This window comes from Mus musculus, chromosome 17, assembly GCF_000001635.26.
Source record: "Mus musculus strain C57BL/6J chromosome 17, GRCm38.p6 C57BL/6J".
NCBI classification, from domain to species: Eukaryota; Metazoa; Chordata; class Mammalia; order Rodentia; family Muridae; genus Mus; species Mus musculus.
The window spans coordinates 80074488-80098744 of record NC_000083.6 but is presented as its reverse complement, the minus strand read 5'-3'; the positions used below and the strand labels follow the sequence as shown (position 1 = coordinate 80098744).

The window sequence follows — 24257 nt, the reverse complement described above, 5'->3', positions numbered from 1 at the left end:
CCTCTCCTTTCCCATTCTTTTTCCTCAAAGGTATATTATATGTATACACATACATACATACATATATGTGAATGTGTTTTGTATTGTGATTATAAAAAGATAAAGGGGTATTAAGAGTATGTTCTAAGGTGCTGTGGTGAGATGTGAGGGAGGTGCCTCAGCAGGCCCATGCCCTTCCCCCTGAGACTAGCCACACGATGGTATAGTATAGAACAGACTTTATTCAGGGAATGTGGAGGGGAGTTGAGGGTGGTAGAGGCAGAGAAAGGCAAAGAGAGAGAGGGAGAGAGTGGAGAAATAGAGGACAGCCATGACCACATGGAGAGAGGGGGGAGGGAAATGGGAGCAAAGGGGCAAGAGGCAAGGGAGAGAAGCAGGAGTAAGAGAGGGAGGAGGGGGCAAGCAGCTCCCTTTATAGTGGGCCATGCCTACCTGACTGTTGCCAGGTAACTATGGGGAGGAGCATACCTGGCTGTTGCCAGGCAACTGTGGGGGTGGATTTTAGACAGAATACCAACATTCCCCCATTTTGGTTTAGTTAAAAAAGAAAAAAATTAGAAAGAGATGATAATGAAGCAGGAATAGGGTCGTTGTGATACCTGGCTGCTTCATGCTGACACTGGGGTGACGTGTCTCTGGGGAACCCAGAGGGATGGGTATGGGAGATGTTTGTCCAATTTTAGGAGAGTTGGCTGCTTCCTTGCTGTCCAGGGTCTGTGGAGCCATCTGAGGATAGGTCGGAAGGAACTGGTCCAATAAGAAGCGTCTGCATCTGAGAGGAGATTGGGGCAGCTGAGGTTGCTTCTCTGGAGCTGTCTTGGATGTAGTAAGCACCAGGACTTGACAAGGTGTTGAAACACATTATTATAGGTTAAGTAGAATTATAGAATCAATTATAATTATAAGTTTACAAGAGAGATAACAACACAAGTTAATAATATGAGCAGTCGTTAAGATGAGCCTTTTGTGGAGCAGAAGGAACAGGATTAAAAAGTTGGAAAAGCTGGATTGTATAGTGGAATGTTTTATTAGAGTTAGGCAAATTTATAGGAACTCAGATAATGTTAGGACAGTGGCATAACAAGAAGAGGAAATATGAAGCATTTAATTAATGGAAACAGAGTTTAGATAAGGAGAGAACAGATTACATCTGTGAAAGTTTTCTTCTAGCTGTCCCTGTAGTCAGAAGTCTGAGAAAGAATAAACAGTGGTCTATCAGTTATATATCAGTTATATATTATTTTTCAAAAAATGACAAGAGTCCAGTAGCAACAGTTCTCTGTGGGCTCCATGGTCTCCATGGCAACCTGGGCAGCATCAATCTGGCTTTCAAGCACAGAAGACAAAGGGCTTTTTCTCTGTGGAATGGATACGTGTGACATGAGAAATGGCTTACCTTTATTAAGCCAAGTCATTTGACTCAGGGTATCCAGTGTTGACCACTGTGTATGTCAGTGATTATCATCTCACAGTCCAGGCAGTGTCCTGTAGTTGTGCCCACATCCTCTGAGACTTCGTGGGAGAAACTGTTAGAGGCTTTTGGGAATTCTGTCTGTCAGAAACTTAATAATTAACAAACTTCTGACAGGATTGAGTGCTATATAGGTTGGTTATAACCGAATAGAATTTAATGAGAGTAGTAAAAATCATATTAAGACAGGATAGGAATGAAAACCTTAGGTAACTTTGACAGGTTGCGTAGGTAGAGAAAAGTATATTTTTGTATTTGCAAAGAAATATTTGGTTAGGATCAGAATAAGGAAGCTGGCAGCAATGGCATAAGATCGTGAGGACAGAAAATGAGTTTGTCCTGTGACACAAACTGAGCTCAAAGGCCATGAGAACTGGCCGCGGGTGTGTAGGAGCACAGATCGGTAAGCTCTCGGGCCCTTTTTCTATTTACCAGACTGCTGGCATTATGTATGAAGATCCCTGAAAATATATGTTTGAAGACAATTTAGTGCCCTTTTGGTGATGGGATTGCCACTGAACTTTTCGTACCGGTGTCCTAAGAAGGGCTCAGTGACAGGTCTGTATATGGCCAAACTAGAAATTCAGGTCGTCACATGAGTAGTAACTAGAGGCTCTGGCAGCAATTTCCTGGAAATTGCCAGAAAGCAATTCAACATGGTACCAGGAATTTTCTGCCGGCTGCAAGAGCTCAAGGAGTTAATGAACTGCTTTCGAGAAGGGTCTAAGGTTTAACTTGTAGGTCAGCCAGGAGGCCAGTGCTAAAGACTGGGCATTGAAAGCCAACACCTTAGCGCCAAAAGAGGCTGACCAGGCACTATCTGGGTTGGTTTGGGTCTGACTATGTAACCCACATGGCAGAGGTTGGGTGGCAGCAGCTCCTGCGGGAGCTCTCTCGAGTGAGAGTGGGTCGCTGGTGGGGCGGGACTTCCAACGGCCCACTGCCCAGAGTCTGCGGTGGCAGGTAGGGGGGAGGAGAGGGGGAGGGAAGGAAGGGCTCAAAGAAGCGCGTGTTTCGTATCCTAGCAACGCTTGTGGTCACGCGGCACTATGAGAGCCAAGTGCAAGTGGGAGGAGGAGGGCAACAGAGTCCCTGGCAAAGGGCAGAACCAACCCGATTTTCAGGCAAACTGGCTGAACTAGTGTTTGCAGAAGGCCGCAAATGAGGGACGGGGAAAGGGAAAGTCTAACACTCAGAGCCGGTGCTGCTGAGCCAGAGAGCAGGCCTGGCCTGGAATTCTCAGCCGCAAGGAAGAAACTGTTTCCAAAGTCAAGGGAGCACAGGGATAGCTTTGAGCTCAAGAAATCTTCTCTGGGACCCATGCAGATGGTCGCTCTGACCGGTGGGAATGGGGGCTTACCAAATCTGGGCTAGTGAGCGTGGACCTCTTGTTGTGGCTGAGATGGGAGGCAAACCCGCAGAGTTTCTAGATCCGAGTCACGGGGCACCAATGTGGTGATTATAAAAAGATAAAGGGATAAAAGATATGTTTTATGGGGGTATGGTGGGGTGTGGGGGAAGGGGGTGCCTCGGTGGGCCCATGCCAAGGCATCCCTTCCCCCTGAGAGACTGACTGACTAGCCACACGATGGTATAGTACAGAATAGAGTTTATTCAGGGCATGAGGAAGAGGGGAGTTAAGAGGGTAGTTGAGGCAGAGAAAGGCAGAGAGTAGAGAAATAGAGGGTGACCATGAGCATGTGGAGAGGGGGGGAAGGGAATGAGGAGCTAGGGGGCAAGGGGAGCAAGGGAGAGAAGAAGGAATAAGAGAGTAAGAGAGGGAGGAGGGAGCAGGCCGCCCCTTTTATAGTGGGCCAGGCCTACCTGGTTGCCAGGAAACTGTGGGGAGGAGCATACCTGGCTCTTGCCAGGTAACTGTGAGGGTGGAGTTTAGACAGAATACCAACATTTTGTATGCACGCATGTACATTTGCACAAGTAGATTTTGTGCAACCAGAATAAGGTATTGGATCCTATGGGACTACGGTTTCAGACAGTTTTGAACTCAGGACATCTACAAGAACAGCCAGTGCTCTTAGCCACTTAATCATCTCTCCAGTCCTTCTTTCCATATTTTTCTCCTTCTAGAGGCTTTCTTCCCTCCCTCCTTCTTCTTTCCTTCCTTCCTTTCCTAAATTTTATTTTTCATTATCGAGGGTGTGTGTGTGTGTGTGTAAGTGTGATGTTTGCATTTGTGGAAGTCAGACGTCAACTTTATGGTCTTGATTTACTCTTCCCACCTTGTGCAGGGTGCTGGCTAGTCTTATGACAACTTGACACAAGCTGAAGTCATCTTAGAGGAGGGAGCCTTAATTGAGAGAGTGTGTTCCTAAGGTTGGGCTGTAGGCAAGCCTACAGGGCATGTTCTTAATCTGTAATTGATTTGAGCTGGTGGTCCTGGCTTCTATAAGAAGGCAGGCTGAGCAAGCCATGAAGAGCAAGCCAGTAAACAGCATCCTCCATGGCCTCTGCATCAGCTCCTGCCTCCAGGTTCCTGCCCTGCTTGAGTTCCTGTCCTGACTTCCTTTGATGAGTAACAGCGATATGGAAGTGTAAGTTGAATAGACTCTGACCTCCCCAACTTGCTTTCAGCCATGGTGTTTCATCTCAGCAATAGTAACCTAAAGACATGGGGGTTCAAGAGACCGAACGCAGGCCACCTGGTGTGGTGGCAAGCAACTATTTTTAATGGCTGAGCCATCTTGTCCTCATTCCCTCTTTTCCTCCTCCTAATCCTATTTACACCTTTACAAGGAAATCGCTGGAGGCAGAAATGGTCAAAGTTCTTTTTCCCGGGGTTGTGTGAGAACCAGGAACTAATTTGAAGCAGGTGGCACATGCAGCCGCCAATCTGGATGTTGGGAGGCAAGGATGCTCAGAAGAGCCCTCCCAGCCCTTCATAGTCTCCTTATCACAGTCCTATCCATCTTGGCAAGTAGAAACTAGAGAAAGTAATCATTCCATCGACGACTTATTTATTATGTAAAATGCCATGCCTAACATCTGGCTAGGAACAAGAGTTTTAAAAGTATGAAACAGAACAGTTAGAAAGAAGAAAAACCTATAGAGGGGGGAGCTGATAACTAAAATCTGGTTCACTAATTGTTTCTTGATTGGGTCAATAAAGATGGCAGAAGCCAATCACTGGGCAAAGAGAAAAAAAGGTGAGTTTTTCAGGTCCCAGGAGGAAGAGAAGGGAATGTGGAGAGATTTGGGAATTCGGACCAGGCTGTGGCGTGGATAGAAAGCAGCAGACATATAACTCCCAGGGACTGATAGTTTGTAGCCTCCACAGAAGGTAGAGGCTAAGGAGGATGGGGCAGAATATTCTTTGCCCAGCAGTTGTGTTATCTGGCTGGTTTTAAAAAATTAAGGCTGTTTGGTGTTTTCCATCCAGGGCCACTCAGGTGGACAGGAGAAAGGGCACAGCCATGGGGTGGTTGTTAGAGGTTTAGTGGAGCAAGCTTTTTGGTGTGTTTCTTCTATGGAATCCAGACAAGTGGAGCTCAGCTACACATGTAAGGCAGACCAATACGTGCGTCATTAATGAAGAATCCTTCATTGCGTGTCCTTTCATGGGCTTGCTTTAGCAGGACATTCTTTCTCCTGTGTCTGCTTCAGTGAAATTTTTTTTATGAGTCTGTCTTGGTCTTTCACCTGTGTCCGTTTCAATGAAACGTTCCTTCATGTGTGTGCCTTAGCAGAACACCATTTAATATAATCAACTTTCCAAAGGACCCTTAAGTTTCCATTTTACTCTTCCCAAAATTAGATCATCAAAATGTCTTTGGTCCATGGTAAAGAATTATTATAAGAACTTGGTAAGGCCAGGTATAGTGACAAATGGCTTTAATGTCAGTCCTTAGGTAGTAGAGACACTACAGAACACATTCTGGGCCAGTTGGAACTATGTAGTAAGACCCTGTCTAAAAAACAAACAAACAAAAAAGATTGACAAATAAGGGAAGATGTCGTTAATGCTGTATAATAAATTTCTCCTAAGTTGGGGCTAGAGAGATGGCTCAGCAGTTATGAGCACTGGCTGTTCTTTCAGAGGACCCAGGTTCAATTCCCAGCACCTGCATGGCAGGTGACACCTATTTGCAACTCAAATTCTAGGGGATCTGACACCTTCCCACAGACCCACAGACATATGTGCAGGCAGAACACCAATGCACAAAACAATTTATAAATTAAAAAAAAAAATAAGAAAAGGAATTTCCTCTAACAAGATTTTTTTTCCAATAAAAATTTCATTTACTGATTCACTATATTGGATATTTTCCCCTTCAGGAATAAATTGTTATTAAAACTAAATTACATGTCCCTAAACTGCATTTCCACCCCCAAACATGGTGTCTGTTAAAATGAGACTGCTCCTCCTAGTAGTGGTACACTTTAAATTAATTCTTCCATGATTTGTCTGCTTTCCTAAGAGGCTCAGGGTAAAAAACCTCTTCCAGATTTCAAAAGCTTACAGCTACAGCATGACCTTGGTAGGTCCTTTTCCTATTTTAGCCAAACCACATTTTGCTTTGAGAAAGGTTGAACTCAAAGCAAGGACAAAGCTTCTTCGGTGTGGTGTCTTTCATGAGGTTGTCCTATGAGTCAGGATGCAAGTTAATGGGATCAATTTGTGATTTCTGAACTCTTCACAACTTTATCTCAAAGTATCCCCTCCTCTGGGCCAATCTTTCCTATACTTATGTTGCTTTACTAATGATAAGTCGATGCTAAATTTACTATTATGAAAAGATATTGATTATTCTGAAATTAGCATTTTCCTTGTGTAATTTGCAGACACATGCTTCCTTTTAGGTTTTCAGAAGCTGTGTGTCCTTAGTCATCTTGCTTTCTGTTTCCAGGGGTACCAGCCTTTTCTATCTTGGCCAACTTCTGTTGTATAAACTGTGTTACAGTCATTGGTTACATGGTTGGAACTGTTTGCCAAGATAAAGCCCTAAGGACGAAGTTTTTTTTTTTTTTTTTTTTTTTTTTTTTATGCAGGTTAGACATTAGTTCTGAAGATGGGCAGTGAAAGCAAGGAAGGTTTGGAGATCAGGCAATTCTAAATGTGTTCATGTTCATTAGGACGGGCCTGGCACTGTTTGGGCTTCGCTAGAGACAATCGTTGGGAAATGGTCTCCTTTTAAAAGTTACTCAAAGCTCAGCAGGAAATCAATCTTGAGAATGCTGAGTAATAGGATAACAAAGTGACGCAGAGGAACTGGCAGGTGCAGGGGAAGGGAAGGTGAGATCAGCAGCCATCCCCAGCCTGTAAGACTTTTATACAAATGTGCTCTTCCCCCCCCCACCCCCCCCCCACACCAGCTCCCCCTTGCTCTTATAAAGGTCACCTGTGATAATCCAGAAATCTGATTGTCTAGAATACTGATAAGCCTTTCGCCTTTCTTCCTTCATATCCAATGCACCCCTTCTTTTAAGACTACCCAACTGAATAAAACTGTGAGGTCAGACCCCACTCAGTGGTGGAAAGACAGAGGTCACCGCCTGATTTAAAATAAAGACCAACTCAGTCCCACAAGATATATCTACAATACACCCCTCCTACACCTAAGGTTCAGGGATTGTTTCGGAAGAGTGGGCAGAAAGATTGCAAGGGCCAGAGAGGATCAGGGGTTTTCTGTGAGATGGTGTCTACTAGTAATGTCAGGAGCCACACCCACAAAGTCTCACCAACTTAACTGCCCGGACAGGAGCTGATGTAGGACAGCAACGATAGGCATCCTGTAGTGGACAAGGAAAGCCAGTGAGGTCTCTGTCCTATTCAAAGAACAGGCAACTAAGGAATGCTGAGAGCAGAAGAAATAGTCTTACCCAGGGAAGAACACACCAGTGGGTTATCCAAAACTGGACTGGGCTGGTTGATATATATATACTCATATACACACACATATATACATACATATATATATATACACATACACACATATATATATATGCACATATGTCTATATATATGTGTGTGTGTGTATATATACATGTGTATGTATATATATACACATATCACATATATATGGTTTTCCTTAAGCACTGCTTCTTGCTATTTATTACCATTTGTATAAAATGAGGAATTCTTTAGGGCATGCAATGTCTTGCACAGGGAGCTGGCTACACATTTGCTATTTCTCTAAACTACAGAGTCAGCAGAAAAACCTTTAGCAAAGACCCCCAGGTTTTGTCTTTGAGAATCCATCATGGCTGGTACAAATTTATCCCTGTATAGAAGTAGAGGCAGGAGGGTCACTATATATTCGAGGTAAGCTTTGTGATACAGTGAGATCCAGACAAACCAGAATCTTGTCTCCAAAACAAACACGTGAACAATAACAGCATAAGGAAGGAAGGGAAGAGAGGAAAGGAGGGAGGGAGGGAGGGAGGGAGGACGTTCTCTTTGACTCATGAGGAAGACTGTATCTGTTCCAACTGGATTTTAGCCCATATAGCCCTTCAGGTTCTGACCTTCACAGTGGCAAGGTTGTAAGCCTGTGCTGTTGTGAAATGCCAAGTTTGTGGTAGTTGCAGTACCATATCGTTCTTTATCTGTTCTGTTTCTAGCTGGTACAAAATGTTCCCCTGGATTAATTTCTAGACACCCCTGTGGTTTTCATTGTTCTAAGTTTTGCAAAGTAGAACGATCCATTTTATTTCTTCTTCTTTACAGAAACATCATTGATTGTGAAACTGATTTTGATAGGCAGCAACCTAACCAAATTCTGATCCTAATAACTGACCCATAGATCAGTCAGTCATCTACTGTTTGCAAGTAATGACACTTTTATTCTAGCTTTGGGCCCTTCCTTCTGTGATGGCTCAACCTCAGCCGGCTGGTATAACATTCCACAGCTGCAATGCCTTGAGTACTGATTTTGTTTTCTCTGCTCATGATTTTGTCGGAGATGGTTTTAACCTGTCCCCTGCTGGAGGATTTTGAGTTGTCCCTTTTCTCTTGTGTCCTGTGGTTTGAACAAGAAGAGCTCCAGCTTTCTTGTTGGGTGACTCTTCTCAGCTGTCTTTTAGCTTGCCCATAGGCCCCTTCGACTCTTCTTACTTTAATTTGCTAAAATAGTTAATAAAATTCATGTTTTTCCTTGAATTTGTTCCAGTTTGCACTGTTTGTTTTTATGTCCTTTTGTTCACATTTTCAGTATTAAGTGTATTTTATGTACTTATTAATCTATAAGTTACAAACTTTGTTTTCAAGACAGGCATGCATCACTACCAGCCTACAAGTTACAATCGTTTTAATTTTACTCATTTCTGGTTTTACTGTCAGCTGTTTGTGACGACTGTCACATGGAGGTTTCTGCCTGTGTGTTCTGATTGTGAGGCTGTGCTCCCTGGAACACTGCAGTGATTCTCTTTTTCACCTTCCTTTCTGCTGCCTTTGATGCTGAGGACCACGCCTAGGGTTTGTGCATAGGACAAAAGGGTTCTACCTTTGAGCTATATCCCCAGTTGTCTCTTCCTCCTCCTCCTCCTCCTTCCTCCTCTCCCCTCCCATCCCCCATCCTCTTTGTTACCTTTATTTTGAGAGACGGTCTCACAAAGTTGCCTAGCCTAGCTGTGAACTCACCTTGTAGCACAGACTGGCCTTGAATTTGCTATCCTCCTACTTGAGCCCTACAACAAGGAAGGGGAAAAGTCTGGGCTGTGACTTCCTGGCCCATCCTGGGAATTTTTGAAGCTTGGATTTAAAGTACGGTCAAAAAGAAGAAGGAGGAGGAGAAGAAGGAGAAGGAGAAAAGAAGAGGAAGAGGAAGAAAGGGGAAGAGGAGGAGGAGGAGGAGGGAGGAGGAGGAGGGAGAAGGAGAAGGAGGAGGAGGAGGAGGAGGAGGAGGAGGAGGAGGAGGGAGAAGGAGAAGGAGAAGGAGAAGGGAGAAAAAAAGAAAAAAAGAAGAAGAAGAAGAAGAAGAAGAAGAAGAAGAAGAAAAAGAAAAGAAGAAGAAGAAGAAGAAGAAAAGAAGAAGAAGAAGAAGAAAAGAAGAAGAAGAAGAAGAAAAGAAGAAGAAGAAGAAAAGAAGAAGAAGAAGAAGAAGAAGAAGAAAAGAAGAGAAGAAGAAGAAGAAGAAGAAGAAAAGAAGAAGAAGAAGAAGAAGAAGAAGAAGAAGAAGAAGAAGAAGAAGAAGAAGAAGAAGAAGAAGAGATTTGTACTTGCCATGTGCTTGGAAGTGGCTAATCCGGGACCATTTCGGTTCAGTATCTAGGTTGAGCGATTTCAGGCCCTGTAAAGTAGCATGAATTCACATGCCCGTGCATTGGTTCTTTGGGGTTTCTTAGAGCTGAGAAATATGTGGCTCTCTCCATTTTTCTTTGCTAGGTTACTTCTTTCTTTCTTTCTCTCTCTCTCTTTCTCTTTCTTTCTTTCTTTCTTTCTTTCTCTCTCTCTCTCTCTCTCTCTCTTTCTCTCTTTCTTTCTTAGATTATCTGTGTATGTGTTTTTAGTTACTATGATAAGTACCTTAGTGAGAGAGAAATCCCCTCGAGAGAGGTAAGGTTGACTTTGGAGCATGGTTCCATAGGTTTTTGTTCATGGTTGTTTCTTGGCTCGTGCTTAGGCTGAACTCCAAGGTGGAGAGCAGGTGGACATGTGGTGGGACAGAATTGATGACCTGAAGGTACCCAGGACAGAGAGAGTGTGGGAGGAGAGAGGGGAAGGGAGAACATGAAGAATTAAGGATACGGACAAGGCATGTCTTCTCAAGAGTATTCGGTGACCTTGGCACCAAACCTTCAACACATAAACCCTTGAGAGACATCTCAAATTCAAGCCATAATAGTCCATTTAGTGGTGTCTTGCTTTGTAGTGCTAGGGGTAGATAGAATTCCAGGGCTTCCTGTGTGTGCTGGGCAAGTACTGTCACTTTGTGAGCTACGTTCCCAGCTGCAGTGAGTCATCTCTATAGTGTTCTAGCTGTGTGTGGAAAGCTCTGATTTTATCACTTTGGTTGTCCTTATTTGTGTGTTTGCTTGTGTCTGGGCTGGAGACTGCACTAAAGTCCTGCCGCACACAGCTCTCCCCTTGAGCAGGACCCACAGCCCTGGGGAGTCATTCCCTGCCTGGACAGCCCATCTTGGAATCACTCTGGCTTTTCTCCTGCTGCTTTCATGATCCAGGAGGATTAAGGTTCAAGTGCTGGGCCACCAGGGACCGGCAGATGCTCTCTGCTAAGCACTTTCCCCTATTTACTAGTTGTTTGTGCCTTCATCCCCATTTGCATTTTCTTTCTGTCCCAGGTAGACCAGATATATGTGTTCAAAACCCTGTGACAGTCATGGAAAATTTTTAATTGTTCTTTATTGAGAATTACTTTGAATGGATAGGGTCCCAGGTTGCTAGAAATTAAAGGTTTTCATCATTATTTAAATTTTCTTGGGGCTAGAGAGATGGCTCAGTGCTTAAGAGCACTGACTCCTCTTCCAGAGGTCCTGAGTTCAATTCCCAGCAACCACATGGTGGCTCACAACCATTTGTAATGGGATCTGAAGCCCTCTTCGGGTGTGTTTGAAGACAGCTACAGTGTACTCATATACATAAGATAAATAAATAATTCTTTTAAAAAAATGTTTCTTCTAAAATGTCAAAGTTTTGTGATACTTTCTTTTTTTTTAATTAATTTTTTTTTTTTTTTTTTGGTTTTTCGAGACAGGGTTTCTCTGTGTAGCCCTGGCTGTCCTGGAACTCACTCTGTAGACCAGGCTGGCCTCAAACTCAGAAATCCGCCTGCCTCTGCCTCCCAAGTGTTGGCCCGGCTTTATTTTTTAATTACATATAGACACGTGTGGCTATGTGCATGTCAGTGCAGATGTCTGCGGAGACCAGAAGTGTCAGATTTCCTGTGGTCTGCCTGATGTAGGTGCTGGGAATTGAACCTGAGGCCTTGGGAAGAGCAGCCAGTGCTCTTAACTGCTGAGCCATCTCTCCATCCCTGGTACTTTCATATTCAAAATTATGAAATATTTAAGATATACTGAGCTAGAGATGCAGCTGAGTGACAGAGTGTTTACCCAGCTGGTTTCAGGGCTTGAGGTTCCATTCCCAGGACAGGGGGTGGGGGTGGGGAGAGAAGAAACTACAGACTATGACCCCCTTATCCAGCTTAATGAACAAAGTGTCACAGATAACATCGAGGAGGAAATCATACATCAGATTGATGGCTATGATGTTTGAACGAAGATATTAGATTTTTTTTTTTCAGAATAACAGGAAATCCAGAACACTGGCTTTTAGGCAGAAAGATCTAGATTCTTATCTAATCTAAAGCACTATGTACACATCTTTTAGGAATCTACCCAGACAGTGGGACTCCTTATCTTTAAACTGTCTCCAAGAGTGAATTCTGCAGTCCTGTTGATGCTGCCTGGCTGCCTGACTGGATATTTGGGTTAGATTAGATGAAGCAGCAAGATTTAATGGGTTCTGTCTCCTAACAGTAGGAACTGGAACTTAGAACGAACGCATATGGGAGCGTGGGGCCAACTGTCTGGTTTTCTGTACGCGGTGAATCAGAGCGAATCCTCGAAACAGTGGGGAGTAAAACAGGAAGGAGAGGCTATGTGGAGAGAGCGGTGAGGGACCTTGAGGAAGAGATGGAAGAGAGCAGAGATCGAAGGAAAGAAGAACGGACTTAATTACAAAAGTACAACCCTGTGTGAATTCCGGGCATCTAGCAGCAGCTTCACGTGGATAGCCAGTTCCTGTGTAGCCCTGGCTGGGCCGGAAGTCACTGTAGACCAGCCTGGCCTGGAACTCAGAGCTCTCTGCCTGTTTGCCTCCTGTGTGTTGAGATAAAAGGCATACGCTGTCATTCCAAGAGATTCTAGTTCTTAGTGTCTAGAGTGAAATCTTCTCCTTTTGTCCCTTGTAACATTCTTGAGTTTTTTATCTCCTTGTGCTCTGAAATTCCCCCTTTTGCATGGAGGTGGAGCTTGAGTTGGCTCAAATGGTTCCTGTTGCTTGCACTATAAGAATATCTGGTTCTAACAATCACAGTTTTCTCTCTCTCTTTTCCCCTCTCCCTCCTCCAGATAGGGCATCAGAGTATCATCACTGTATAGCCCTGGCTGGCCTGGAACTCTCTGTGTAGCCCAGATTGGCCTCAAACTCACAGTCTGTCTCTACCTTCTTGAATGCCAGGATTAAAGGTGTATGTACACTACCATATCTGGCTGTAACCTTTTTCTTAGGCAAGGAAACAAACACACAAACCAATACTGTTATATAATGGCATGTATTGTTCTTGCAGAGGACCTGAGTTTGGTTCTTGGTTCCCAGCACCCAGACTGGAGAGCTCACAACCACCTTTAACTCCAGGTCCAAGGAGATCTGATGTCTCTAGCTAGGTACCCATGCACTCCCAAACACATACTATTGCCTTCCTTGAAACAACTTCTACTGTAGCTTGTAGGTTAGGGACAATTAATGATGAATACTTGTTTAAAAAAAAACAAGCAGTGAATGGAGCCAATTAGAAGGGCTGCTGGCTCCCCAGCTTCTCCCTAGCTCGGCCAGGGACTTTCTTGTATGAGAAGGAGGTTCTTTTGGGGGCAAGTTGATGGAGTGTTTGTTCACTTCTGGTTGTCCCAGACTCTCAGCTCTACCCAGAGGACAGAGAAATAGGTCTTTGAGAAGTCCCTGCTTTCCTCTGCTATCTACTTGCTAGGATTGGTGTGGTGGTTTGAATGAGATTGGTTCACATGTTTGAGTTGGTTGCTGCTTAAGTTGGTGGAACAGTTTGGTAAGGATTGGGAGGTGTGGCTTTGTTGGAGGAGGTGTGTTTCTAGGAAGTTTCAAGAGGCTTGTGTCATTCCAAGCTTGCTCTCTGTTTCCTGCCTAGGGTTTGAGATGTGTGCTCTCAGCTCCTGTTCCTTCTGCCTGCAGCCTGCTACCTCTGCTCTGCTATTGTGGATGCTAGCTCTCTAGAACTGGAAACCCAAAATAAACTCAGAGCAACAGCAATAGAAAAGTAAGTGATACAGCCTTGGGGGCGTGGCACACACCTTTAGTCCCAGCACTAAGGAGGCAGAGGCAGGCAGATCTCTGAGTCTGAGGCCAGCCTGGTCTGCAGAGGGAGTTCCAGAATACACAAGGCGACACGGAGAAACTCAGTCTTGGAAAACAAAGCAAAGCAAAATAAAATAAAACAAAATGTAACTGATACAGTTGCTATAATAATTACATGAAGTAGCTACATGTAAAGTCTTTATCTTATCCTGTTGCATGTTCAGAGATTCAGGGGGGCTCGTGGAGGCCATAGTCAGAGTAATAGGCAGGACTCAGGGAAGTTCTGCTGACACCAGCTTGAGGGTAATTTGGAAAGGGCAGTCAGGCACTTACACTGGGACATAGCATTGCAGACAGAAAACCCATGACTGAAAGTGAAGGGACAAAGCTATCGCCTCTATCAGTGGTGGCACAGTGTCCCCAGAGAGTCTGGAGGAGGGAACATTTTTACTTACTGTGCAACATTCTCAGAAAATACCAGCCAAGAATCTTGAATACCACCTGGATCCAAAGCTCCTTTATGCTACTGTCCCAGAGCCGTGCAGTTTTAATCCCTGGGCCAACATCTTGACTATGTCCCTGAGCACCTGTCCTCACGACTGTAAGAGCAGCTTTTCTTGGCATGGATCCCCAGACAAATGGCAGGCCGTGTAGCACGTTTCCAGCTCTAAGGTGGCACTGTGGGGACATATATAGCTAGCATTCAATCTGGCTTCCTCTTTCCCTCTGTCGCTTCCAAGAGGATGTGACTCCTGAAAAAACGCAGGAGTCATCTGGCACCGTGAGGGGGACTGTCGCTCTGCCGCTGCTGTAATTAGAACACTGAACCAAACCCTGCAGCTGCTTTTCCCATGTTCTAACTGTGTGGCAAAATAAAGTGCTAGGTATAAACCACTGTAGCCGAGAGTTTTGTTTCTTGTAGTTAAGGCATAATCGTAACTGATATGATATGGTTGGTATCATAGGGTAGCTATTCTGATCAGTTTCCTGAGTGGTTGTTAGGTATCTAGATAGGAAATTAGGTAGCTTTGGAGGTCATTGGGAATGGACTGCTCTCTCATGGACCCTATTTGCTGTTTACCTGATCCACACTAGAAAGGTAGACATCAGCTTTTCCTTTCCTTAAAGTTTAAATGCCTTATGAAAAGTTGGAGGTATCAGGGCTTTGTTAAAGTGCATTATGGGAGAACTTTTTTCTTCCTTCCTTTATTTATTTATTTAAAATCTAGTCTAGGTGTGGTAGTGCCCAACTTAGATCCAGCACTGGGGAGGCAAAGGCAGGAGGCTCTCTGTTTGAGTTTGAGGCCAACGTGGTCTACATAGTATTGCTCCAGGACAGCCAAGGCTACATAGAAACACTGTCTCAAACAAAACAAAACAAAACAAAACAACAACAACAACAACAAAAAACAAAACCTTTGGCCCTGGGTTGACACAGGACATTCTCACAGGACATTCTGATCTATCCCAAAGATGACAGCATCATATTCTATGGATCTTTATGTGTCTCTCAGTCACCTGTCCAGGAGACCACCCTCCGGAGCCTGCTTTCCCTGAAGGCAAGCAAAGGAGGTGGGGGGACTAAAGAGAGAGGCACTTATGTGTCCCAGAAGCCCCTCCGACACAACTGCTTGCAGATTTTAAATGTTAAGCCTGTTGGCTTTTCTGAGTTCTAACTCAAAGAGTCACGATTCCTTTTTCTTCTTTATTTCTTTTTCTCAAGCATGCTTTCCCTGACATTCTATATTTTCTTGTCGTTTCTCTAAGGACATGAACTTCCCCTGCACGAATTTCTCAAGCTGCTTGCCCAATTTCAAAAGCACGAGACTCTTCTGCTTCTTCTTCCACAGCTTGCGTGTTCCGTTTGGTTTTGCAATGTTTTTTGTTTTTTTTTTTCTCTAAAACTATAATAAAATGGGGTATGAAGACAGAAGGGGGGAGAGGGAGACAGACAGACAGAGAGAGAGTGAGTGAGAGAGGGAGAGAGAGAGAGAGAGGGAGAGAGAGAGAGAGAGAGAGAGAGAGAGAGAGAGAGAGAGAGAGAGAGTTCAGCTGCTAAAAGCACTTCCCATTATTACATAGGGCCTAGATTTGGTTCCCAGCACCTATATCTGGGCTCACAGCTCTGGCTGGCCTGATGCTGAATGTGTAGCCTGGTTTTAAATTGACAGAGACCCACCTACCTCTGTGTCCCAAGTGCTGGGATTAAAGGCACACACCACCACACCAGGCAATTACATTATAACTAGAGTTGGTTCATTATAGAAGCAAGAACGTTTTGACTTCAGATCTAAATACTCTTCTCCAAGAATCTGATTTTCATCAACTCTCATGATTGACTCATATAACAGGCTGTTGTTGTAGGACTGTGGCTGCAAAGTCTCTTCTGTAAGAGGATTGGGGAGCCTCTAATGTCAGAACCTGGGGGCTTTGTTTCTGTTTCCTTGACAATTTCTTGTTGAGAGATAAAACATTTCTAAAAGGACATTTGGGCTGGGCAGTAGTGGCACATGTCTTTAGTCCCAGTTCTTGGGAGGCAGAAGCAGGCAGACCTACCTGAGTTTGAGACCAGCCTAGTCTACAGAGTGAGTTCCTAGACAGCCAGAGCTATACACAGTGATACTCTGTCTCAACAAACAAACAAACAAATAAGCAAACAATTTGTTGGCTAGACGATGTGAGGCTAGCCTTTAATCCCAGCACTTGGGAGACAAAAGCAGATGGATCTCCATGAGGTCAAGACCAGCCTGGTCTATGTAGTATGTGTTCCAGGCCAGTCAGACTTTCCTGGAGATCCATTGTCTCAAAGAAAATCAACAAAAAAGGATCTGGAGAGATGACTCTGTGGCTGAGAACACCTACACGTATGTGTCTGTGAAGACATCAGTGTAAGGAGGAAGGGGGAGGCAGTTGGATTGATTGGGTCACTTACCCACTCTTGTAAAGACTATCTTATGGTCCTGGGAAGGGTTCAGTTTCAAATGGGATATATAACTTGGGTTCCTTGAGGGAAAGACGACTTCAAAAGTAAGGGGAAGGAGACCAGATTGGGTTTTAAAAAGGTAGGGTTAGTTATTTATTATAAATTCACTTACCAAGGGTGGGATAGAATCTTACCCTAATACTGGCTAGCGTGGTCTCTAACAGATTGTGTTGTCCAACATGACACTAACTTTCAGAATGAACATATAAATTTATTCTATTTTGTCTTATGTACATTTTAATTGGGAGTGATGATCATAGTTCCTGAAGGACTGGTGCCATTATAGCCTTGCTCTGGATGCTTCATAAATATGAAAATATAATAGCTAGCCAGGCAGAGGTGGTGCACACCTTTAGTCCAAGCACTTGAGAAGCATAGGGAGGTGGATCTCTCTGAGTTTGAGGTCAGCCTGGTCTACATAACAAGCTCCAGGACAGTCAGAGGGCTACATGGCAAAACCTTATCTCAAACAACAACAACAACAGTAAAATTAGCTGTATGGTTAAGGATGTAGCTCAGTGGTAGAACACTGGCCTAGCAAGCACAAGACCCCAGGTTCAATTCCCAGCATTGACAAAGAAAAAAAATAATAATCCTGGGAGCTTGAAGATGGCAGTGGCTAATGGTGGAGAGATAATTTGAAGATAGGGGCTTTGTTCCTGTTAGCTTCTGGCCTGTTCTGAGCTAGCTTTCATATAAATACCCTTTACTATCAGAATCTTCTAATCCAATTTGTGGAAATATTTTGTCCACTAGAAAATAACTTAATAATTTCTGCTTATGTAAGTTATAAAATAGGGACTTTACACACACACACACACACACACACACACACACACACATTTTTTTTCTTCATTTTGGTTCTTCTGAGACAGGGGCTCTCTGTGTAGTCCTAGCTGTCCAAGAACTCACTCTGTAGACCAGGCTGGTCTCAAACTCAGAAATCTACCTGCCTTTGCCCATGAGTGCTGGGAGTAAAGGCGTGTACCACCACCACCTGAACCTCAATTTATATTTTTCTTACAATGACATTGTATTCATAGTCTTTTCTGAAAAGAATTTCAAAGTACACAAACCATATGGAATATGGAACTTGACTGGGTGAGATACTTTTTGGTGAATCAAATGTGATCTCCCTGTTGTCACACTTAGTCAACACATAGGAACCTAACAGTCCCATTAAAAGACATGTGTCTTGCATGCTCTTAGGAACACGTTTGCTCATGTCGCTGTGCTTTCTCAGTTCCCTGAAGATAGTCCAAAGAGCCACTGTGTCCATCACTTGGTCTAGCTCGTTATTGAAACAATGAACCCCTGGTTTTTTTCTTTTAAACAAAATCTTAATCCTTTGATTTTACCAATGAAGAGTTGGGAGCCAGAGGCTGGGGTGAGAGCATACTAGCTCAGAGAGGCAGAGAAAGAACCCAGCTAACCCTTCTCCCCAGAACCAATGCCCTCTCTCATGGAGTCCCAGAAAACTTACAACTCAATGTCCCTTCCTTCTACTTCCTGTGTGTCTCTCTATCTATGCTCCTAACTTCATCTTGGTCTCTATGGCTTTTCCAAATAATCCCGAAGTAGATGGTTCTGGTTGTGTCATGTGATGTAGACTCACGTGGTGTTTTGCTGAGGTGGACACCTGATGTTTGGAGAAAGTGTAAACAGAATTCAACTGGACAGTGACAGCGTCTCCTGGTGTCCTGGCTGGTCCTGGTCGCTCTGCTGACTCATGACAATTCTGGAGAGGCCTGGCTGTTTCTACTGGATCTTGCCACAACTGCTGATTACGGTTTGGTATCCTGATACTGCTGAACTGGACTGCTGGTACCTTGACAAACAGATTAAAAGCGCCCCCGAACTACTTCTAAACAGGCCCACATCCCTTTGTCTTTTCTCTCCTACCTCTAGTGGGTGGTGGTCTAGAAGGGAAATTGAAGCGTTTGAGGTGGGTTTTGAAAAATTGAATCCTACATAATCCTATGTTCACTCCCTGTCAACTGGATTCTTGCTCTGCCTCCTGACCTATGGCTGACTTTACTTAATGCTGTTTACAATATTTAAGTAGAAAGCTCTTAGATTAAAGGCTGGACCACGCCACAACTAAAAACTGGTTTTTTTTTTTCTAGTAAACAGTACAATCTCAGGGTTCACAGTGTGATCAAATACCCTGCAATGTACACCACAGTCCTACCCATTGGAATTTTCTCACATTTGTTGAGAGAGAGGGCTGTTACCCCACATTGTGTGAAGCTGATTTGTTTTGTTTCTTGTCATGTTGTTTATTGCCCTAGAAGGCTTCATTTAAAATTGAACCATCTATCATATACTACCCATCCATCACAGACTGGCACAGGAATAGGAAAAGAGCCACCCTTTAGCATAATGGGATAATTTGTGACTTTAGGCACCCTTTAGGCACATGGGCATATCAGGAGAAGTAAGCCCAAGAACTCATCAGACATACCAGACCAAGGAGAGACTGTAACTCCAGGTTGGCCTCAAACTCATAAGCAGTCCAGCATGGCCTTGAACTTCTAATCTTCCTCTTGCCAGATGACAGATGTGTGTCATCACATCCAGTTTATAAAATTCCAGGAACTAAATCCAGGGCTTCATTGATGCTAGACAAACAGTGCACTACCAGAGCTATATTCCCAGCCTTCTGAAGATTTTGTTTTGATTAATTAATATTGGGAGTTGAAGCTCAGACCTTGTGTAGGTTCAGGAAGTTCTACACAGCCCTCCAGATTGAGTATAATGTCTCTTTCCCCTTTATCCTCAGCTTTCAATTTCCCAAACCTAAAGGCATAACAAGCATAGCACACCCATCTGCTCGTTTATTGATTCAAATATTTGAATAGAAGAGAGGGTGTGCAACTATTCGGCCTATCTCTCTGGAGATTTAGGCTCACAAATACCTGCTTCTCGGAATAACATTATGAAGTTTGAAAATGGTTAGTTGTGTGTTTGAACAAAGAACACAGTGGCTATATGAATGTTCCCAGTGGGTTTGCATTTTCTCATTCCTACAGTATTAGGGCCCACATTCTTTATTTCTGTGTTATATACTTTTGTTACTCAGCCCGTGTTCATGACTGGAGTTTTGTTTCTTGTGCTCACATTCATTAGCTGGGAAAATGAACACTGTGTTCTGCAAATGTTACAGGCAGTAATCCTTAAACACTTTAAAAAAATAAAATTAGAAATTGTCAATATGTTTTAAGTAACTTTCCAGTTGAAGCCAAACATATGTTATGTACTTCCCGTGATGGGCGTCAGCGATTAAAAATCCAAAATTTTTTTTCCTTTCTTATATAAAATTTCCTTAGAAATCAGTGGCAATTCCGAATTTGGGGATGCTCCAAGAAGTATTCCTCAGAAAGCAGAATTCAGTCCAAGTGAGTCAGTCTGCCCTTCTCCAGCTGAGTCACACACCAGTTGGGGTTTTTATGGCTTTTCTTAAAAAGGATTTTGTAATCATCTAAATCAGGTTTCTTTTGATGGTATCATGGTGGAAAGATAAAAATTACTTACAGCAGTGAAAAACCCCTTGGAAATGTGATAATAATAGTACTGAATTTTATATTAACCCTTTTTAATATTTTCATTTAACAATATTAAAAGAGAATGTTCTAAGGCCCTAACTTCATCATCTTACTAAAAATGTTTTTAAAGTTGTTATGAACTTCATTCTGGTTGTGGGAAAATTTGAGGTGTCATTGAGTTTGAAGCAGGCCTTTCCTTAAAGTGGGCTTAAATTCAAGAGTGTCGAATGTTCATGGTCACAAAAGAGGCCTCTGGGTTCATGTCTAGCAAATTAGAGGGAGGATATTCCTGGACCACAGAGAGTGGGCTTTAGAAAGGAGTTTATTATGAGTTCTGTTGCAGGAAATTTTTTAAAAAAGGACCGGCACCACATGGCTCCAGCCGGGTAATCTCAACTTGGAGGTCTCTCTGGGCTGGAGCTCCCAAGTCCCTTGGCAGATTGTTGCCACACCAGCCCCACACAATGACTGTTCACCCCACGGTCAGCCACCACAACACCCATTTTCCCAGCAGAAACAAAATTCTAGAAGGTTATATAGTTAACCAGTCAGATTTATGTATCAATAAGTTCTCAATTTACAAGATGCCAATATAATAATTTCAGAACCAATTGATAATGATAAAAGCTTTATTCCAATTATTCTGACCTTATGATATCATAACTACCTGTGACTATCTAAAGCGATGCTGGTTCAGGTCCTTCCTCCTCCTGTCCATCCCCCTCCATCTTGTCCTTCCTCCTCTCCATGAGATGCTCTCTGTCCTTGCAACTTTTAGCTCTGCCTCCCTTTTCCCTATCCACTCACAGGCCTCGTGATGTCCTTATATTTTAGTGTGATTGGACAGGGAAAATCCTGTCACAGTTTACAGGTGAGCCATATGCGCTCCTGTGCAGTAGTAGCATGCCAATGAACTGCTACTCTGGGGACGTTTTTTAAGATTTATGACAGGAACTGGGTGAGCATGGGAGGAGGATGTGCTGGTCAATCCACTCGGCTGAGCTCTGAGCTATATCCAGTTGCTGTGTCTCAGGTTTAGTCATGTCCTCCAATGTGGCTTCCAGGCAAGAGTGAGGGATAAATCAGGAGCCAGTCACCAGAAGGTTTCTCGTGTCCCTGGCCTCTTAGAATCGTTGCTTTGGAGTTGGTCTTGGGGTTTCTATCGTTGTAATAAACACCCTGCCCAGAAAGGAGGAGGGAAGGATTTATTTCATCTTCTAGCTTGTAATCTGTTATCCAGGAAAGTCAGGGCAGGAACTCGAGGCAGCATCCTGGAGGCCGGAACTGAGCAGAGACCATGCAGGAACTGGCTTGCTCCTCTTGGCTTGCTCAGTTTGATGTCTTAGACCACCCAGGACTACCTGCCCAAGGGTGGCACTACTCCAGTGGGCTGGTCTCTCCCACATCAATCATCAGTCAAGACAATGCCCTACAGACTTCTCTACAGACATTTCCTGTGTTTACATTTCTCAAGTAAGAGTCTCTCCTTTAAGAGATATCCTTATCTGTGCCAAGTTGATACAACCCACCAGCACAGGATTCCTGCCCAACTGACGAATTTCTATCTTGTCTCTGCTTTATCTGTTTATGCATAAATTTTATATAGCTTTGATCATGGAGTGTATAGTTGTAGTTTTCTTTTCTTTTCTTTTTTGAATTTTATACATTTCCACATTTTTCTTTGCAAATCAAATCTGTACACCATTACATTTTGATATTTTGATTTTGTGCACTGGAAAGGAGGCTGTTGGTGCTAATCACTTTCGTGTTGCCCTGTTTCAGTCTTTTAAAGATTTCTGCCGCAAGTTCTATGAAGCGGAGATGGAAGAGCTGGACTTTAAGGGTGCTCCAGAGCTGTCCCGACAGCACATCAACACAGGTTCAGAGGTTCAGTCCATTATCATCAAGGCAGGAGCATGGCAGCATCCCGGCAGGCATGGTGCAGGAGGAGCTGAGAGTTCTACATCTTCATCTGAAGGCTGCTAGCAGAATACTCTGTAGTTTTCAACTGTAATTGACTCTGTTCCCTAGGATGGAGTTGGAGCTATCAGAAGACATTTCTGAGTAGGGGAAGCAACCAGCAGCTCTGTAAGATATGGAGGTCAAGTGTACCACCAAACATTCCAGCTCTACAGCAGCAGAGAATGAACACATCCCGAATGTCATGTCAGTGTGCCAAGGGTGAGAAAGCCTGGTATACACGGCCTACACACACACACACACACACACACACACACACGGAAGGTGGGAAGGAGAGAGGGAGGGAGGGAGGGAGAGAGGGAGAGAGGAAGAGAATTTTTAATTGTACTTTAAAATTTTCCCATTAGGCTGGAGAGGTGGCTCAGTGGTTAAGAACACTGACTGCTCATCCAGAAGACCTGGGTTCAATTCCCAGTATCCACATGGTGGCTCACAACTGTCTGTAACTCCAGTTACAGGGGACCTGACACCCTCACACAGACATATGTGCAGGTAAAACACCAATGCACATAAAATAAATACATTAAAAAGCCGGGCAGTGGTGGCACATGCCTTTAATCCCAGCACTTGGGAGGCAGAGGCAGGCGGATTTCTGAGTTTGAGGCCAGCCTGGTCTACAGCACGAGTTCCAGGAGAGCCAGGGCTACAAAGAGAAACCCTGTCTTGAAAAAAACAAAACAAAAACTTTTTCCATTAAATAACATTTTTTTATCATCACAAGGTTCTTATACTTATCTTTTTGGATATAGACAATTTATCTAATGGCTTCTATACATTTACATGTCATCAATAATTGAATGAATACCTATATATTTATGGTTCTTATAATAGTTTGGATTGCATTTAAATTCTTCTAAGTAGGGACTGGAGAGATCGCTCAGAGGTTGAGGGTACTTGATGGTCCTGCAGAGAATTCAGGTTCGATTCCCAGCATATATGTGGTGTCTCATAAGTCTCCATAACTACATTTCCAGGGCATCCAGCACTCTCTTCTGACCTCTGTGGCACCAGACATGTAAGGGGTGGACCTACATACACATAGGCAAACACTCACATAGATGAAATAAGTAAATCTCAAAGAAAATTTATCTTCCTAGAGAGTGTTTTTCATTCTAGCTAAGACTCCTTAGACATCTGATATTTTACCACCATTAGCAGATATTTCTATCACAGTCTGAAAGTGAAAAGAAATCTTTTAAACAGCTAAGTAAAATAAATCTAATTACAGCATGATAATTTATGACAAGTCAAATCTACTTTTTTATCTGCTGCCTTAAAGTCAACTACATTTATTTAAGTCACTATTTGAGCCCCTCTCTGCCCTTTGACTAACCCCCCTCTTTCTCTTTGTCTCTGTCTCCGTCTGTCTGTCTCTCCCTCTCTCTCTCTCCCCTGGAGTGATCTGAAACTCATAGTTTAGCCCAGGTTGACCTAAAATTCATGGACTCTCTTTACTTGGCCTTCCACATGTGGGGATTATGGGCATGAGCCACTATACCTGGCTTAAGTTACCCATTTGCAGCACCAACCTGTGGTAGGCACTGCTGTAAAGATGAATAAGACATAGTCTCTGTATCCATGCTGAGTGTTCCTATCTTAAAGAAGACTTAGACAATGACAACAACAGCTATACCATCTGGGCTCCCACCACATATGTGGTAGTTCAGACATAGTGGGAAACAGAAATGAGGGTAAAGAGATATTCTCCCTGAAATCACATTGTCTACTCAGAAAGCTAACGTGCCTCAGTTATGATCTTCCCCCATCACATCCCACAGAAATCATAGCATTAGAAATTGTAGTCACAGGCACACTTTGTTTTAGAAACTACTTACAGTGAATGCGTTTGATTAAGCTTAATGCTTTTAGGTTTCTGCTGTATAAAGTATTGTTGGGAATTGGTTCTAAAACTTTGTCCTAATTTGGCCCCCAAAATTGAGAATCTGCGTGTCCAAACACTGAAGGTTTCTGTCCCCAATTGGTTTTTAATTGATCAATAAAGAACCAATGGTCACTGGCTGAGCAGGATGACAGAGGTAGGACTTCTAGGTTCCCAGGGGAAGAGCAGCGGAAGGAGGTGTCTGCCATGAGAAGGGTAGGACGGACCATGCTGCGCAGGAGCAGGAGGGAGTAATGGCTGAAATGTAGGTGAGAAGGAAAGTGGTCCCTGAAGGACTGTCCAGAAGCATCTTGGGCAGCAAGATAGGGGGAGGGTGGCCCAGAAGGAACCAGGGCAACAAAGATAAAATACAG

General features: G+C 43.6%; 1 long non-coding RNA gene across 3 annotated transcripts; it reads left to right on the top strand.

Moving 5' to 3' along the window:
- The first annotated feature begins 1841 nt into the window (after window positions 1–1841).
- Window positions 1842–22390, top strand: Gm41626. 3 transcript variants are annotated; one of them, XR_001782222.1, is made up of 4 exons: window positions 3994–4023; window positions 13330–13458; window positions 21807–22205; window positions 22352–22390. It is a non-coding gene; the product is annotated as a predicted gene, 41626 (long non-coding RNA). The 3 variants fall into 3 exon arrangements; XR_876986.1 differs by lacking the exons at window positions 3994–4023; window positions 22352–22390 and adding an exon at window positions 1842–1874 and having other exon boundaries at window positions 21807–22259; XR_001782221.1 differs by lacking the exon at window positions 22352–22390 and having other exon boundaries at window positions 21807–22259.
- The last annotated feature ends 1867 nt before the right edge of the window (window positions 22391–24257 follow it).